Source organism: Phacochoerus africanus, chromosome 4 (assembly GCF_016906955.1).
Source record: "Phacochoerus africanus isolate WHEZ1 chromosome 4, ROS_Pafr_v1, whole genome shotgun sequence".
Classification (NCBI taxonomy): Eukaryota; Metazoa; Chordata; class Mammalia; order Artiodactyla; family Suidae; genus Phacochoerus; species Phacochoerus africanus.
Genome location: NC_062547.1, coordinates 105,850,128 through 105,870,657, shown reverse-complemented (window position 1 = coordinate 105,870,657; position 20,530 = coordinate 105,850,128). Strand labels below are relative to the sequence as shown.

Here is a 20,530-nt window from a genome sequence, read left to right as displayed (position 1 = left end):
ATCAGATTGAGTCCCATGATTTAAACAAAATTAATTGCCTTTCATATAAAATACAATATATTCCAATTTCCAACAGATCTCTGTAGGTACTGATAACTTACACAATCTTCATGATCTCACCCAACATGCTCTCCCTTTTACTCACCATGGTCTAACCACCTTAGTTTTTAGTTCCTTGAATCTGCACAGTGGTTTCCTGTCTTAGGGTCTTTGAAATTTTGGTTCCTCTGCCTGCAATGTGTTTTGCTTAGATATAGACATAGCTGACTTGCTCTTATAATGGGCTTCCCCTTTAATTTCAACTTCTCAGAAAGACCCTCCTGGCCATTTGAAAAGGATTCCATTACTAACACCCACCATTATCTGTTTTTACGGCATTCTGTAATTTTTAAAGTTGGTACTACCATTTTAAAATTTTTGCTTGTGATTCTCCCCTCTCACTTCATGTTTTAAATATAACCTCTGATTTATCATAAGAGAAAAGCGATTGTGTCATAATCATTTTTTTTTTCTGACACATTTCCTTACACTTAGCAGGTATCCCAAAGCATTTATGCCATTAACTTGCTTCTGCCAGGTATATATGAATTGGATAATTAAAACAGTAAACAATTTAAGATTAGAATAATAAAACAATAAAACAAATTTAAAAAACTCTCAAAGTCCTAGTTTATGAAATACCCAGAGAAGTATAAAATAATACTCCATAGTGCCTTGATATATACATTTCCTTCTACTATAGACATTCATGACATTGTTTATAATCTTAAAATGACAATGAGGTTTTTTGAAAATTTGCAGTTTTCATGGTCATGGTGTTCAGTCACCTGCTAAATACTATGCCCCTTTGGATTCAATCAATACATGCTTATTCAAAACAATTTTAAAAATTACTTCTAAAAATATATTTAATTTCATTAATTCATGTAGAGTTTTGATAATTTTAAAAAGCTTCACTGTAACTATGAAATTGTAGCATCTGATAAAGAATACTCTTTGTCAGTGCTAGGGGAAGGCAGATAAGAGTGGAAAATTGATTATGTAATGTTTTGTGTGTGGGAAAGGGCCTTGTCCTAACAATTTAGTATCTATAATAGGAATATAAAAGAGTCATTGTTTGAAATCTGGAATAATTTTCCATTGAAGAGTACTATTTTAGTTTTGTGCAAATATGGAATTAAAAGTTATTTCCAGAGTTCCCATGTTGGCTCAGCCGAGAACAAATCTGACTAGTATCCATGAGGACACGGGTTTGATCCCTGGCCTCGCTCAGGAGGTTAAGGATCTGGTGTTGCCATGAGCTGTGGTGTAGGTTGCAGAACTGGCTCAGATCTGGTGTTGCTATGGCTGTGGCATGGGCCGGCAGCTATAGCCCTGATTGGACCCCTAGCTTGTCAACTGCCATATGCTGCCGGTGCAGTCCTAAAAAGCCAAAAGACAAAAAAAAAAATTGATTTCCGATTATCTAATTGTATGACTCTCCATTTCTGTCCTTGAGTCAAACTGTCTCCTAAGTAAGTGACTCACAGCATACCTCTAACAAACACAAAAAATGCAACCAAATATCATTAAGATAAAACAATATTGTCAGAATCGTGAGAAAAATTTTCAAAACTTTTTTTCATTTGTTTTTCCTTTTCAACCTAGTCAGCTTATAGAGCTAATTTTTCTCTACCATCATGTTTTCTGTAAGTTTAAGTTCCAAAAGATCATTTCTCTGTGCCATGTTTTTATGATTAAAATAAAAGGAGGTGACTTTTTTTGTCTTTTTTTAGGGCCGCACTTGCAGTATATGGAGGTTCCCAGGTTGGGTCCTAATCGGAGCTATAGCTGCTGGCCTACACCACAACCACTGCAACAACAACATCCTAGCCACCTCTACAACCTACACCACGGCTTACAGCAACTGCCGGATGCTTAACCCACTGAGCGAGGCCAGGGATCGAACCCTCATGCATACTAGTCAGGTTCGTTACCACCGAGCCATGATGAGAACTCCAAGGAGTGACTTTTTTATATTATTAATCAATGTTTTTACTCTTTCCACCTCTCTGTAATCAACAGTTTTGAAAATTTATTAAAGGGCACATGGGATGTTAAAAACAATTATTTTCAATACCATTTCTAAAACTAACCACTTAATTGTTCTAGTACAGATTTACTTCATAGGGCAGATGAATAAAAATCTGAGGATGGGGAGAGAGTACACATCTTTAGGATGTACTGGCATGTCTAATATGTGCTAAGCATGGATCCAGATGGTGAGAGTGCAGTAATAAAAATGGCACAAAGGATCCTAGCTTTATGGACTTTAATTGTGGCAACTAACCATTAACAACTAATCATACAACATTATTTCCACTTAAGATACATATTTTAAAGGAAAAGCAAGATATTATGCAAGTGACTGCAGACAGAATGATCAGTGAGGTCTCTCTAAGGAAATAACATGCAATCTAAGATCTGAGTGATAGTCTTGGGGGCTATCAATACCAAGTTCATAGGATAGGAAAGGACTTAGCATTGTCAAAAAACAGGAAGAAACCCAGTGCAAATCGAGTATGATGAACACGGGAAATGGGCACTAGATGAAACTAGAGGAGTTCCCGTGGTGGCGCAGTGGTTAACGAATCCGACTAGGAACCATGAGGTTGAGGGTTCGGTCCCTGCCCTTGCTCAGTGGGTTAACGATCCGGCGTTGCCGTGAGATGTGGTGTAGGTTGCAGACGCGGCTTGGATCTGGCGTTGCTGTGGCTCTGGCGTAGGCCAGTGGCTACAGCTCCGATTTGACCCCTAGCCTGGGAACCTCCATATGACGCGGGAGCTGCCCAAGAAAAAAAAAAAAAGAGAGAGAAACTAGAGAGGAAAATGGCAGCTTCTTCACATAGGATCTTGTGAGAAGTCCATGGTGGATTCCTGATTTTCTTCTTTGGACAATGGGAAACCACATATAGTTTTGTTTCTTTGACTGGTTGGTTTTTCATGAAGAACTGTATGTACTTACTCTGTATAATTTGATGAGTTTGGACATAAGCAAACACCCAGATCCCAGCACCAAAATCAAGATAACAAACATGCCTAGCAGCTTCCAGTTCCTTGCGTCTCCTGGTGTTTGGGCTTTTTGTTTTGTTTTTGTTTTTGTCAAAAGAGGGACAAAAATGAGTCTGAGTGCCAAGAGTAGATTAAGGAGTAGTGTGTGTAGGGGGGTCATCTGGCAAAAAGGAAGGTCACTTACATGTTATTGCAGCAGGAAAAGTGGAAGATAATGGTGGCAGTGAAGATGGAGAAGAGACAGATTTGGGGTATGTTTAGAGGCTGAGGAAATAGGATTTAACCTAACACTAAAAATTTGCATTTTGTATCTGGTTACAAAAAGAGGAAAATTCAATGTTTACCTGCCTTTTATGTTTTGTGTTGATTTTTTCTAATGTTTTGTATTTTATTAATTTTAAGATATTTACAATTTATTTTTCCATTAGGTATGACAGTACCTTTAGATGAGGCATTTCATTGCCATGTGGAGATATATTTTGGTTCAGGAAAGCACGTGCTGTGACGAGGAAAATGTCCTTTTTTTCCTCACTCCTTATACTATGCTGTCTTCATAAACTGAAGTTCCTTAGACTAAAATATATCTGACTAATGTTAATTACACATTGACACATAGTTTTTAAGTCATTATAAAGCTTCACAAACACTTACTGAATTCTAAGAAATATTCTAAGATGTGTCAAATGAACAAAACCACAAGAATGAGTGCCACAAATTAAGAACTGTGTGAAATGAAAAAAATAAATGAGTGGCAATGAACTCCTTAAAATAATTATGAATTAAACTACTGAGTGCTCTTCTAAACTGGAGCCACTTCAGATGTGTAGCATATTAAGAAAGAATAACCTGCCATTTCATTCTGAGCAACTGATGTGAAACTTAGCATTCATTGTATTCATGTCTAATACCTTTGAAGGTCTGAACAGAACCCGTATTTCCAGATGCATTCAATTTGTTCTAAAATAACTTTAACACAGGCTTTCAGTTTAGATGTGGGTGTGTCATAGTCTAAAAGCACAATTTTCTAATACAAGAAGTACAGCATCACTATATACAGACAATGCTTTCTAAATGCTATTAGGTACCACCAGGGTTGTCACTCTGGGTTCCTGTGTGAGCACTGGCGATCTGGCCTTTGCCACTCAGCATCTGCGCACCTTTGGGCAAGCTGATGAACTTCTCTAAACCTCTGTTTCCCCATATTAAAAATAAAGAGTTTGAACTAGGCAATGTATGAGGTTCAAGTCCATTGTTACCGTTCCCTCCATTACAATACACTAGATATGGAAATACTTAATTTTGTTTGATCAGACCCCGGCACAGCAATCTCATCTGGAAAAGACTCTATGGAGAATGAAACAGAATCAAAAAGACCATTTTGTTGTCATGTAGTCAAGATCATAAACTAACCAGAAAAGAAGTGGAAAATGAGTTTCAAGTCATATACTCACTCTGGTAGAAGTGTAACACTTCTGGAGAACAGAAGTGGAGAACAACTCTAATGTTATGCCTGTGTTCATTGGGAAAGTGCTGAGAAGCTATTTTTGGCACTGATATGGGATAGGAAAGCATAACATGAGTGCCAGTATTGACTGTCCTCAAAAAAATAACAATTTTTCAGTTCCTCAGTACCCAGTGAACTGTGATGGCAGTCAGGATGACCTGGGGCTTCTCCAAACCACAGACCTAAAGAGAGAAGGCCCAAAGGACCACCATGCAGATAGCTTATATGGAAAAAATTCGGATTCAGGCATATAAATAAATAGTGACATATCAATGCTAACAGGCTGCCCCAAGACTTGGAAATCTGTTCCCCCTTATTTCTAGTATTTTTACTCCCTGCTTGTAGTCTTTTCAAACTATGTGGATTACCTCTTTAGTTCTGGAAACAGGTCAAGTCTGGGTAATTGCGATCTTTTGTACAATTCTAAAAAACAAAAAATTGAAAACTTAAAAGCCCTCCATGAAGAGGTATGGATTATACATTCTATAAGCAAAGAGAATGCATGGGTATCTTCAAATTTGGTAAGCAAATTTGCAAAGATGATATTGCAAAGATGATAATGAATGACTCTAATATTAAGTAAGGATTCATGTTTCTCATTGTTCAATTTGTGTTACTTTTACACTCAAATGTAGGGTAGTGAACTAAAATGAACCTAACTGTTTATTATTTGCAAGGCTGTGAATAGCAGTGATAAGTGTGTCAGAAATTTGAATTATGGGTTCACTAACACATAGGTGCAGGAGCCAGGCATAAGTGAAAGCCAACTGTGAGTAATCAGAATAGACAGAGGTTAGTTACCACTGCAAACTCAAAAAGTAAGAGCAAGAGGGGAAAAAAATGACTGATTTAGAATATTCCTACGTCTCCACTCCAAACACGATGTATATTGAAGTCTGATTTGATCTAATAAGATGTGAGTATTGGAACTAATGACATTATACAAATGTACTTCAGGATTTATCCTGACAAAATAAGGACAATAAAGAGGTAGTAATAACTATAAGTTCGTTCATCACAACATTGTTTATGAATGTCCACAGTTTAAAATCATAATGATGCATAAAAATTGATATTTGGTTAACTGTATTGCATTTGTTCATTAGAATACTTTGTAACTATTTTAGTGCTGCTTTAGAAAATTACATAGTGTTAAAAGTTGATTTAAGTCTCTAAGTGGGTTGATTTTATCATTATATTATAAGTACCACGTACAACCTGGCTTGTTATAAATAACTAAAATTCAGTAAGTATAGTACAATTCCACTTTTAACTCATACAGAAAAGTTATCAAACACCTAAAATATCAGCCACTTTATTAGTACTGACAAGAGAATAAATAAAAGGCCCTATCCTCTGGGATTTTTCATAACATCACACAAACACAAAACAACCAATTTAACAATAAAAAATATTATGCCAGCATATAATAAGTGAAATAAATGGGGGAATTCCATTTGGCTCAGTGGGTTAAGGATCCAATGCTGTAATTGCAGTAGCCCAGGTTGCTGCCGAGACATAGGTTCAAACTTTGGCCAGGGAACTTCCACATGGTATAGGCACAACCAAGTAAATAAATAAATAAATAAATAAAACTGAAAAGAACAATGATGTAGCAAGTTATTTGGTTATGTAGCAAAGGATTACTACATTGTAACTTATGTATTACTGCATTCTATATAGAGTGGCCAGGATAGTGCTCTTTGATTATATAACATCCAAAGAGACCTCTGAAGAAGAAGAGAAAAAAAAGTGAACAGAGATATCTACATGGGAGCAATTTTCCTCTTCTGATCTCTTTGTATTTTCTAAGTATTTAATAATGAATGTGTATCTTTGTTTATATTTTAACTGAAATTTGTATTGAGACAACTGTAGATTCATATAAAGTTGTAAGAAGTCATACAAAGCAATCCTATGTATACTTTACCCAATTGCCACCAATGCAATTTGCAAAAAAGTAGTATATCACAAATATTGTACTGACATTAATGCATTCCACTGGCTTTATTCAACATTTCCCAGTTTCATTTGCATGTATGTGTGTTGAGTAGCTAAACTATGTGTGTATGTGTGTGTTGAGTAGCTAAACTACTTCGTGATATTATTGCCTCAGCATCTGTTTTGTGTGGTTGAGAAGCCCAAAAGGTCCTTGCCCTGACACTAGCCCTCCTCTGATTACACACCCTAGGTAACAGCCCACGGAGTCACAAGCAAATAAATATAAGTTCCTGATAAGACTTCCCCAATAGCCCTTGTGAGCAATAGCCTCTAATGCCTCTCAGGGCCTTCCCCTTGTTCTCCCCTTAGGTAAGACCTCTCCCTTGCCCTGGAGTTACCAAAGCCTTGCTCTTTTAGATCTGAAATAACCCATCTGCCCTTACCTGGGAATCCCAGAGGATTCCCCCCACAGACCCTAATAAAGTCATGTGCCGCAGGTTTCCCCACACCCTGCTGTCTGCACCCTGCCTTGACGTCCCTGGGTAACCTCTTGAGGCATCATGCTATGTACCACCTCAGGGCCTGACAGTAATAAACTTCTGTATTTCATTTCCCTTGTGGTTTTATGTCAAACTGTTAAAAATGACCTAAAAAGTTTAAATTTCCCAGTAAATTCTTATTCCATTAAATACTTTAGAAATATACATTTTTGAAATGTTATTAACTCCAGGGAGTTTACAATAGGACAAAGAACCCTGAAGTACTAACTTCTGAGATTTTTACTATTGCTTATTAATTTTCCATTTTAAAATACTATATAATTGAAATTACATTTTTAACTGTGATTATGGATCCAGACTTATATACAGATCATTTGAAGCATAAGCACAGTCAATTAAACTAAACAAATTCATAAGAGAATTTCAGGTCATCATAAACCTACCTGAAATTGTAACAAGCATGGCATAGTCTCTATGGGTTCCTGAAATATATTTGACATTGAAGAAGATTATGTTATACTCTAGTCAAACTAGAGAGAGCCAACCAAAAATTCTAAGAAATAGCTGAAATTTTAAATGAGAAGGGTCTTTTTGTTGTAAAGGAGTTTAAATATGAGCATTAATTTTGCAAAAAAAAAAAAAAAAACTCCTAACAGATGATTACACAGAATCACCTCATGTAAAGAGACCTTTAAATACTCATCATTTGCCAACAAGCTCATGAAGAGATGTTCAACATCATTTATCAGCAGAGAAATGCAAATCAAAACTACAATGAGATACTACTTCACATTTGTCAGAATGACTGACATTTATAATAAGATAAGAAATAAGAGTTGGTGAGGATGTAAGGAAAAGAGAACATTCATGCCCTTTTGGTGGAAATGTACGCTGGTGCAGCCACTACGGAAAACAATATGGAAGTTCCTAAAAAAGTTAAAAATAGAACTACCTTATGATTCAGTAATTCCACTCCCAGATATTTGTTCAAAGAAAACAAAAATACTAATTCCAAAAGATATATGCACCTCAATGTTTTGCTGCAGCATATTACTTCAGGCAAGATATGAAAGCAACCTAAGTGTTCATCAATAGAGCAGTGGATAAGGAAGAGGTGGTGTATATATACATATGACCATAAAAAGAAATGAAATCTTTCCATTTGCAACAACATAGATGAACCTGGAAGGCATTATGCGAAGTGAAATAAGTCAGACTAAGATAAAAACTGTGTAAGTTTTCACCTATATGTGGAATCTAAAAAACAAAATGAATGAATAAATATAACAAAATAGAATCAGACAGACAGAGAACAAACTAGTAGTTGCCAGAGGGGAGAAGGGCAAAAGAGGTGAAAAGAATTAAGAGGTACAAATTATTAGTTATAAAATAAAGGTCATAGGGATGTGATGTACAGCAAAGGGAAGAAAGTCAACAATATTATAACTTTTTATGATACATAATCTATAAAATATCAAATCACTATGTTCTATTCCCAAAACTAGTATGATATGGCAAGTCCACTATACTTCAATTAAAAAAAATTTTGCCTTAAGAGGTAAAAAACTAGCATTTTTTTGCAATTTTTACAATACTAGGATCAACATAATGAAAAACAACAGAACCCACATTTTAAAAATAGTCTCCTGATTTCCTCTCTTAGTGACATTCCTGGCTCAAACTTCATGCTGCCACTTGGTGAGCTGCTGACTACAGGCTCTTTCCCTCTGCCACCAATGATCGCCCCACTAGTAAGCTATGACATCATACAAACTGGGATTTCTCCTTTGTTCCATTAAATAATATGTCTCTGATAGCAACATAAATATATGGCAACAAAGTACATTCTCCACTTGGTTTGTAAGCCAGGTATCATTGTCACTATTAAGAAGGTTCAAGCATTCCTTCTCTCAATGCTAGAGTACGAAGAGTTCCCAAGAATATTTACTGATCAAAAATGTAAATCACGGAGTTCCCATTGTGGCTCACTGGGTTACATACTCAACTAGAATCCATGAGGATGTGGCTTCAATACCTGGCCTTACTCAATAGGTTAAGAATCCTGCACTGCGTCAAGCTGTGGCATAGATCACAAAGCTGTGGTTTCAATGCCGTGTTGCTGTGGCTGTGGTGTAGGTCAGCAGCTGTGGTTCTATCTCCAATTCAACCCCTAGCCTGGGAACCTCCATATGCCATGGGTGTGGCCCTAAAATGACCAAAAAAAAAAAATGTAAATCACATGGGTGACGGAATCACTGAGAAGCAAAATCAAATTTAAAAAAAAATTAAATCCAACAGTCAGGTAGTTTCTACGGCAGAAGTGGAGTAGGGATGCAGCCCATATAAAAAGGTTATTCAGAAGCAGTAAAGCCCATCAGCAGATCACAGGATGGCCCACTGAACTTGGTTCTCAAGAACACAGGTGGAACAGGCAAACATTTGAAATGCTCTGGATTAGTCTCATGGAAATCCAAAAGCCACAAAGAAATTAACTGACATTTAATAATGTTTGGCTGGCTGGTTTCAGGGTAGTTCAGTTACCATTATATAAATGCATATTCCAGTAAAAAATTCAGTCTCTGTTACATTACATATTTTCAACATTTCTATATTTCCTGTCACACTAAATCTAAACTGTTCTGCATGACATTTAAGAAGGTCTGTTTTTTACATTTCATTCTCTCCCTCAATCCTTTTTTTTTTTTTCTCTCTCTATCCTAACACTGTTTGGCACTTTGATCTCTATGACTAGGGCCTAATATACTTGCCTAGCCTCACTAGGGACATTTAATGCTGTTGCTCTCACTTGCAATTTCTTCTTCCCTCCTACATGAAATCTACTAAAGAAAAGTTTCAGCTAATGGACCCATGGTGAAGCTTTGTATAAGTGAATTGTTATGAGCATATAGTTAAGATCAATTCCAGTTTCAAGGATGCACGTGGAAAGTGGACTCCAAACTGATTTCTAAACCTGAAATTTCTGGGCAGGGCCCCAGGGACTACCATAAAGAGGAGGATTTGAGGGGAAAGTAGAATAGGCAGTATTTGAATAGGTCTGATGATATAGTCTTCCTATTATGTTGATTTTTATTTATTTTTTCTTTTTACAGCCACACTTGCAGCATATGGAAGTTCCAAGGCTAAGGGTCAAATAGGAGCTGCAGGTGCAGGCCTATGTCACAGCCACAGCAACATTGGATCTGAGCTGCATCTGAGACCTATGCCACAACTTATGGCAATGGTGGATCCTTAACCCCCAGAGTGCAGCCAGGAATCAAACCCACATCCTCATAGAGACTACATTGGGTCCTTAATCTGCTGAGCCACAATGGGAACTCCTCCTATTATGGTGATTTTTACAAAAGCAAGATTTCATCTGAAAAATTAAGGTTCCCTGTGAGAAATATTTTTAAATATTTTAAAAGTGTCTAAAGTCTTTTTGCACACTATGTGAGTAAATATTATGTGTGTGACTTAAGGGTGTGCACAGATTTTATTTCCATAATTCAAACAAGATTAATTAAAATTGTATTTGAAATACAGTGTACAAAATGGTAAACAGAATAAAGATTTTTTGTATGAGAAATTTTTTTATTTAATTCGGGTCCTGATTTGTAGAGTGTCAATTATAGCCATTGACTTTTTTCTCTTCCCAATGCAACAAAAAGAATATTTGTCTATCTGTGATAAGTCTTTGTAGTTGATAAATTTATCGCTTTTCCTGTATTTTTTTATTTTCTCATCAAATATTTCTATTATACAGAATTCTTTTAAAAGATATGGTAAATGTTTCAATGTGGCACCCGCAACTACTTAATGTAACTAATTCTTCAGTGTTAATTATATTTATCTCTAATATTAAGATTCTTAGGCTAATTTGTGGAAAATCATAAATATTGCTAATGATTCTCAATTTTTTATATCCATATAAGAATTCTGACAAAAATATTAGCTTTTATTTTTATAAAAATCATGGAAAGTGTTATTACTGTCTACCTCTACTATCACTATTGTTTAGTTTTCCAGATACTTTATTTGTTGACATATAAAGAAATGAAAATAGGACATGCTCTATGGAATTCCCCAAGTAGAATCCTCTCTCACGTAGCTAATTAAAATTTTCTTCCTGGGATAAATTTTTATGCATTTATTTTACATCATTTGGAGTCAAAAGGAAAAACGTATATTCTCCAGAAGAAATGATTTTTATTTTACACTCATGATCTATTTTTGTTTGAAGCATTCCTTCATTTCCTCTGAGTCCAACTTAAAGCAATATACTCAGAATCAAATTTAGAATATAGTTAATTTCATGATGAAATTAATTATTGGGAGTTCCCTGATAGCCTAGTGGGTTAAGGATCTGGTGTTTTCCTTGCTCTGCCTCAAGTAACTGCTGTGGCATGGGTTCAGCCCCTGGTCTGGGAACTTCCACATGCTGTGGGCACATTTTAAAAAAAGAGAAAAAAATAAGTTTACTGAGAAATGATTTTCAAGAAAAGGAAACAGGAATATATATCATATAGATAAAGATGAGAAAGTAACTGGTAAGTGGGCTGACTGCTAACAAATCACAATCAAGCCTCCTTCAATGATTATCTTAGGGACCAACACGGTACATAGGTATGATTCCTTTATCACATAGCTCTGGAGAACAGTTTTCACCTGAAGATGAAGAAGTAAACCTCATATTCCTGATGCAAACAAAATATCCCGAGGTTCCATTGTGGCTCAGAGGAAATGAATCTGATTAGTATCCATGAGGATGTGGGTTTGATCCTTGGCCTCACAGTGGGTCAGGGATCAGGCACTGCTGTGAGCTGTGGTGTAGGTCACAGACATGGCTCAGAGCTTATGTTGATGTGGCTGTGGTGTTTGCCAGCAGCTGTAGCTCCAATTTGACCCCTAGTCTGGGAACTTCCATATGCCAGAAGTGTGGTCCTAAAAAGCAAAAAAAAAAAAAAAAAATCCTCTTTTCCTAAGAACAGGGCTACTAAACTAAATAGTACATTCCAGAGAACTACAATAGGAATCATACTCAGTGGTTTACGGGAATTAACGTGATTTCTCAAAAATACATACATTTTATAGTAAGAACAAACTTTTAGTTCTCACTTTATGACCATATTAAGAAAGAACCAAAGTTCTATTTTCTTTTTTTTTTTTAAGAAATAAATTCAGGAAGATTAGCTTATAGGAGAAAAGAACCAAAACCTGTGTGAGTCAGATCCTCGGGACTTTGTTAGGGACTTTCCTAGCCCAGTGACTTGCTTCCCCCATCAGGTCACAGTGTGTGTGATTCACACAGGCATTTGAGCAAAACCGCAAATCACTACATGCTCTGCACTTTTATTACCACCCATAAATAGTCCAGACAGGGAACATAAAATCTATAAAAGATAGAAGTTTGAGATAGAGCATAGAAACAAGCTATCTGCAAAGAAAAGGATGTTTTTCGTACCCATAGGAAGAAAAAGTAAAATACTTAGGTGACCATTGTAAATGAGAGAAGGAAGTTGCAAAATGTTACAAAAGAGTCCCTTGAATAATTGTACAAGAAAAGAAAATGCCACTAAAAATAAGGTCTTAGTTTAACAAATCAGTTGAATGCATTTTAATATATGTATAACCCTCCAAGGTATTTGCATAAATTAATATAGCATTAGTAAGTTGGGTAAAAAAAACTTTTTTTAGGAAAAAGTTCAGAATTTTCTATATTTTCCTGAGGAACCAGTAGAAAAGTATGTCTTTTTTTTTTTTTTTTTGCCATGACCGTGGCATGTGGAAGTTCCCAGGCCATGGATTAAATCCATGCCACAGCAGCAACTCCAACAACAATGCTGGATCTTTAATCCACTACATCATAATGGACCTTTCCAATGTGTCCTTTAATATGATTAATTCCTAGGTTATCACTGAAAGAAGGATAATACACTTGCTAGACATATACATTTAGACAATGATGAGAGCTCATATTCATTTTGGAAGTTCTTTTTAAAAAATCATTTAGTATTTAAAATGATTACTCTAAAAACAAAAAAAGTATGCCCACAGAGCCACTGAGAAAAGTAAATTTTTATTACCATTTCACATTTCTGCTCACAAATAGTTCTCTCCAGCCTGGCAACTATTCCTTATTCACTAGGCTTGGTTTATAAAGACTTCTTATTTGATCATCAGATTCATCAAATTATGATGAACATCTATTAGTTATAGTGATTCAAATGTATATTTTTTTGTCATTATGAGTCTTCAAGGTTTTTAAAAATGGGATCCCACTTATTCTGAGCAAGAGCAGGTAACAGTGTTTTATAGAATTTAGAATTCTAAGGAAACCACACGACCTTGGAAAAAATGTACAGAAAAAAAGAAATAATTTCAATTCTTTTTAAAAAGAATTCTCTTCTTTGTCACTTGACAAAAAGGTCGCTTTTCTGACAAGGAAATTATTCTTTTACACCAAGTAGTTCTAATTTAGGCCTAATCAGAAGAAGATTTGGAGCCGTGAGATGAAAAAGGCAGTGATTCTAGAACATCAGTTAAATTTATATCATTACTTTAAAGTCTTACAAACATTTCTGGTTATACTTTTAAGTTTGGAAGACTACAAAAGAGCACTCTTTCAGCCTGTGGCAACTCTGTGTCCTAAGCTATGTGCCTGTTTTAGCACTGAAAAAGATAATATGCAATGTGTAATTTTAGACACACTGTAAAAAATAGAAGAGAATAAAATAAGAATAGGAATTGAATTATTAATAATACTGCTGTTAGAGATAAGCCTTTTGTCACTTTATAGATAGAATTTAAACTTTTGGGGGGTCTCTCAGTCACAGAACAAGTAGCATTGGTTCAAATGTGTTTTCAAAAAGAATTATGTTTGAGAATGGATAAACAGACACATGGTCTTGGAAAGAAACTGTTAATACTGCTATACATTATTCCTGAACTGACATCTTTGAGTTTCTTTTAAAGAAATGAACACACACACACACACACACACAGAGCAAATCCCATTGTGGCTCAGCAGATTAAGAACCCAACTATTATGCATGAGGATGCAGGTTCAATCTCCGGCCTCTCTCAATGGGATGAGGATCCAGTGATTTAGGTCACAGACGTGGCTGGGATCCCATGATGCTGTGGCTGTGGTTTAGCCACAATTAGACTCTAGGCTGGGAACTTCCATATGCCGCAACTGCAACCCTAAAAAAGAAAAAAAAAAAGTGATGATGACACAGATTGGCTATTACTCAGAATCTCAAGGTGTAATTAATACATTTGCCAACACAGCAGAAAGGTGGGAACACAGTCTAACTTGGGAAGTAAAAAGAAGCTGACTCAGTGAGTTTGGGTTGCTGTAACAAAAACACCAGAGACTGGGGTGGCTTAAACAACATTTCTTTCTCACAGTTTTGAAGGCTGGGAAAACCAAGGTTAAGGCCCCTGCAGATCTAGTGTCTGGTAAGAGCCCAGTTCTTGACTTGTACTTCGCTAACTTCTAGCTATTTCCTCATGTAACTCAGAGAGTCCTTTTTCTTCTCTTTGTCTTCCTGTACAGGATCTAATTCCATCATGTGGGTTTATCTTCATGACGTCACCTAAAGCCAACCACCTCCCACACACTCCATCTCCCAACACAATCAACACCAGGGACCAAGGTCCCAGCACATGAATCGGTGGGTTGTGGATAAAAGACACCAACATGCAGTGTACAGCACCAACCAGTTTGAAAGGGATTAAAACAATTCTGACTTTCTTAGGACAGGGCACTCCATAATTCAACAAAGAAATATATTAAAATAACCTCTTTTGAACTGAAAGAGTCAAACTTTATAAATTTAATAATCTATAAATTCCAGGCAAAATTAGATATCAGAAAGAGCTTTAAATATTTAGTAACAGTAACATTTAAAAATAACATGTATTTAGTCCTCTATTGGGTGAGAATTTAATATTGCCTTTAAACAAGATCTTACAAATATCATCACTGGCTACCTATTACTCCAGTAAAAATATATTTCATTTGGTAATTTAATCTTCAATGAGTATAAACTGTGCAAAAAAAGGAGTGCTTTGGAAAGCTCTTCAATACAAAAAGATGTTACAAAATAGAAGTACTGTTAACTAGACTTGAAAGAGCTAATGAATCATTCACTGGAAAATTTCACCTGAGCAGGAAGTACACCGCCATTTGGATATTACCTTTTTCAGTGAATATGCAGGAATTAATTGTAAAATGAATTGCACCTACTTCCATTAAGTTGTAAAGAAATGTAGTGTGATGCAGTTTTCTGATACTTGAGATGCCCAAGAACAATTTTCACACCCCATTGCTACCTATAAATGAGAGGTAAAATGAAATCTAAGACATAATAGGAGCCCTTTAAGCTCTTTGATCACTCATTATGTGGATTTTTCCCTACAATATCACTTTAGCTTCCCTGATTTATACATCAGAACTGAAAATGATTCAGATTAGATGTAAATGTTGCAGGTATTATTAGAAATCTGGTAAACTCTTTCAGCTCAAGTGATTGAAACAGAACCAAATTTTTCATTTGCTCAATCTTAACCATATCATATTTCCCCATGCAACTGTTATTAATTTTTACAGACTTTACAATTGCTCTTTGACATGTCAAACTATGTGTTTTTGCAAATTTTCTTAAAATATTTTTATCTCATAGACTAGTTAAATAATAATTGTGAAAAAGTGAAAACTGAGAATCTCTGACTATAAAATCTGTACCCTTCCAAATCAGTTTAAGGATTCCTGGATTTCTGGTAGGTGATCCCTAACTCCTATATACACCCCTCATTTCAAATCCGATCCCTATGAGCTCTTTCAGGTTTGCTACTGCATTTTTTGTCTTAAAGAAATTAGCAAATTCTGAAAATCATTAGTACTAGCAGAAAATCCTTTCATTTGTTGTCTCATAAACAAAAAGGTTGAAAGAACACTCACAGCAGGAATAATTGAGAAAAAAGTTAGAAACTTCCTGTGTTCATAGAATTTTTCATTTATTATAATCAAGTGCTGAGATGGAGATATCAGAGGAGCCACAGTCCAAAGTAAATTCTATTGTTAGATATAAAAATAATTGTAGAAATCCCTCAATCCTGAAGAGCACGCATGAGAGGAGAATGGGTCTGAGAGATTGTTTTTAGAGAGCATTTCTTCAGAGAGAACTTAATTGTGATCCCTGGCCTCTGAGGGAAAGGGGGAAAGGAGTGTTGCCTCATAGGCAGAATCCAATCAAGAAGGGCTTTCATACAATTACTTGATTACTTGGAGGACTATGTTTATCTTTCAGGGTGCATAGTGATGGGCTGGTGTCTGATGATGTCAGAGGAATCTAAGGTGCAAAGGCTGGCTGAAGCAACATGTGGCATCAGAATGAAAGCTATGGGCTGGGAACTACTCCATTCTCAGATTTGGCTGAAACAATGATGCTCGAGCATTTCCTGTGAATCAGATGCAGGCTACATAGAAGAGAAACGGCTCAGGGTTGTCTCAGAGCCTATGAATCAAGGCCTCCTAGAGAGGGAAGGGAGACTGAAAGGTAAAAGGTGGAAGATCACTGTATGCTTAGGGTGTGGATCAAGTCCAGAGTGACCAGCCAAAAGAGACATTTTCTATGAATGACCATGGCAACAGCAGCTTGGGCTCTCTCCTAAAGAAACTTAGGAAATGGACAAATATAGGATGTCTTCAAAATCCTGCCATATTCCAAAGAGTATGAGACAAAGTATTTCTTTTGTCACTTATAACCTGGATAGATCAGAAAGCAAGGCTAGAAATACAATGCAAGGAAAATTAGAAGTCAATGCAAAGCCATTTTTCTTATAGCATTCAAGGAGAACATGACACAGGCGTTGGCCCAGAAGAACTACAGCATGAAAAGTGGAGCTGAGAAAGATGAATGAAAGACTTTATTAGCAAACGAAACCCAGAGTTGCAATAAGGAGGGCAAGAGGAGCTGATGTCTCAAGGAGGAAGGAAGCTCTGAGTAAGAGGATGTGATAGACAGTGAAGATTGAAAAATGTCTGATTGTCATGAAAGTGGCTTTCCTGGAACGGTATAAATCAGAGTAATTTTAAACTGGAAAATTCACTGATTTTCCCCTTAAATAATAGATGTTCTAGAAGTTTTGAAAACTGCTAGAAGTTAGAACAACTATTTCTATCTCTACCACTTCTTTCCTGCGTGCCCCTGAGTAAGTCACTTGTAAGTCATTGAATAAGTCAGTCAGTCACTGAGTAAATAAGTATGTCTACTCTTGTTTCCTTAAAAGAAAATAATGCTTGGAGTTTCCACTGTGGCACAGTAGCTTAAGGATCCTGCATTGCTACAGCTGTGGAATAGGTTGCAGCTATGGCTTGGATGCTACCTCTGCAAGAATTTCCATATGCTGTGGGTGTAGCAAAACAAATAAACAAACAAAAAAACAAACTCATGTCAGAAATGTTTTCAACTGATAAGATAAAGTGGTAAGTGGCTGACAATTTATTTCAATTTAAAGGTCTTCAAATGAATAAACTGCTTTATTCAAATGAATAAATTTCAGTGTGGATTATTTAGATAGGTATTTATACATGTTTACAAAAATTATATAATTAAACTCTTTTTGCAGTGCCATCTGGTAACATCCAAAGTGATTGATCCTGTTACTGCAAATATCTCAATTTTCTTAAGGAAATATTTTGTAGAAAATGAAAATTAACTCTAAAAATTACAAAGGGCTGTGTTTAATACAGTTATACAATTAATTTTTATTCCTCAGATGGATGAGTATGCAAATAAATAAAGTTCTAACTCACAATACATTTGTATACAAATAGAAAACTCACTATAAGCTATGTTTTCACAGAGGAACACTATAACTCAGTACCACTGATGTCATCCTTATCTCCATAAACTGGTCCTAAATATGGGGAGGAAAAGGTAGCTCATGAAAACTGACCCAAAAAAGCTTATTTCAGCAATTATCCCCTTGATAATGACAGACAACCCCTAATCCCAGTTAAAACTTAAACCAGTTCCCAAATCTGAGGAAGTGTTTGATGACAATATGTATGATGGAAGCTAAATAATACCTAACACAGCTAAGATTTAAGTCATAACTTCCTGCTAGAATTTAATATTTAAATTATTGCTAAATGAAATGTACAAAAAGTATATCCCAAAACTGGTGTCATGAGAAAGAAAAACACTCTAATATAGTTTTTAATGTCACCTGTGCAAATTATTTTAAAGTAAAGGAAATCTGAGTTATTGGCATTTTACGTCTAATGAAAATATTTAAAATGTAATGATATAATGTACAAGCTAATCAACTCAGACATATATATGCTCACTTAAAATTAATTTGTCATACCCTACAATTCAACAAAATTGCACAGAATCATCCCTCGGAGAAAATACTATATTTATCTCCATGGAATTTTTAAATTAAAAAGAACTATAAAATAGTAACTGTAAAATAAGCCTCAAAATTACACACATCTGATTGTCCATGAGGAATGTCCTGTCAATGACCACTGGTTTAATATGACAAGATTATCACTTAAAATATGAATGCACATTAAAATATATATTGGTAATAATATGGTATTAGGATATCTTATGCATGGAAGAGGAAACGTCAAGCCATCATTTATCACTTCAATCTACTCAGAAAATAAAATAGTATCAATATATATCATTCTTAAAGAATTGCCTGATTTTAAAGAAATATCTTCAGTAGGTAGTGACCAAGTAATAGTTTGCTTCCATATTAGAATGTAAAAATTTATATCACAAGAATTTTCCTTTTTTTCATACTTCTAAACAAAAGGAAATAGGAAAATATGTGATCAAAATGAATGGCAGACACACACACAGATGTGCATTATATATACCTGCAAAATGTTCATATATTCCATTTACCCCTATCATCATAATATATCTTTAAATTATTTATCATATTCATAGAAGAGAAATAAAATAAAATAAGATTTTAGAAAGATTGAAATAGATGTATTTTGATTTAAATATCTGATCTGGGATTGTGATGGCTAACCTCGAGATGGCTCCCAATGACCCACTCTTCTGTCATTCATAATCTTCTCCCACATTATGTCATAGTTGGTCTGTGGTGTCACCAATATAAAATGGCAAAAATGATGGTATGTCTCTTCTGAATTAGGTTATAAAAAACAGTTCAGCTTCCCTTTTGTGTACTCTCTCTCTCTTGCCACTTCTGCCCACACCCCTCTCTCTTGCTTTGCACCTAGAGAAAGTAGGTGCATGTTGTACTACAGAGGGGCCCACAGTGATGATGCTCTGCCAACAACCATGTGGATGAGTGAGCTTGAGATTGGATCCTCCAGCCCCAGTCAAGTCTTCAGATGACTGCAGTCCTGGCCAGCAACTTAATTATAAGTCCATAAGAGATCCTGAACGAGAACCACCCAAATTTTTGACACACAGAAAATGTGAGATAAATGTTTGTTTATTGTTTAAGATACTAGGTGGGCGAGTTCCCGTCGTGGCGCAGTGGTTAACGAATTCGACTAGGAACCATGAGGTTGCGGGTTCGGTCCCTGCCCTTGCTCAGTGGGTTAATGATCCGGCATTGCCGTGAGCTGTGGTGTAGGTTGCAGACGCAGCTCGGATCCCGCGTTGCTGTGGCTCTGGCGTAGGCTGGCAGCTACAGCTCCAATTCGACCCCTAGCCTGGGAACCTCCATATGCCACGGGAGCGGCCCGAGAAATAGCAACAACAACAACAAAGACAAAAGACAAAAAAAAAAAAAAGATACTAGGTGGGGCAATTTATTATACAATAACAAAGATAATGATTTGAAGATCATGAATATAAATGAAGATACAACTCTTGTTTATTTTTTCTTTTAATAGTAAATTTAATAGTAGTATTTTCAGACCAAAACTTTTTAAACCATGTATTTGCTTTCTCACATCCAGCTTTGTTTGTTTATTGAGGTGAATTTTCTCAATATTAGATTCATAAAGTTTTTAGTACCTTAAAAATTTACATATTAAGGCCCATTTTATTTATTTAGCTCCATGTCTAACATTTGTGCTGATATATGTCACTTAATAAATTTTAGTCACTGCATTCCTCCCACTAATGAAAAATGAGATTTTTGAAATATGTCCATCTAGACCTCTGAGAAGATTCTACACTTGTGAGGCTAGAGTTGCTACTTGCTTGCAGTAGGAATTACATGCACTTTTTCCTTAGCTTGCTTTACCTGACCAAGGTTTTTTAAGGCTGTAATTCATTTACCATCCTCCCACCCCCAAGCACACATACCCCACAAAATTATAGACACAAATAAGGATCTCTTGGGCTGAATATGTTTTGCTTTTGTACCTTCTGCCATCCAGGAATCATTTAGAAAATGTAATAATATATACACAATCATCTCTTTTTTCTTTCTCCTATATTTTTTTGCATTGCATTTGTATTGCTACACTTCCCGAAATACACTAGCTTCTGCAATATGTTTTTATTTTAAAGGTATTTAG

General features: G+C 35.7%; 1 long non-coding RNA gene across 1 annotated transcript in view; it reads left to right on the top strand.

The window, feature by feature from the left end:
- Positions 1–17,318, top strand: part of LOC125126201 (uncharacterized) — a 218,877-nt gene extending 201,559 nt beyond the window's left edge. The window contains exon 3 of the long non-coding RNA XR_007134555.1: positions 16,311–17,318. This is a non-coding gene — a long non-coding RNA (uncharacterized LOC125126201). The remainder of the gene's footprint in view (positions 1–16,310) is intronic.
- The last annotated feature ends 3,212 nt before the right edge of the window (positions 17,319–20,530 follow it).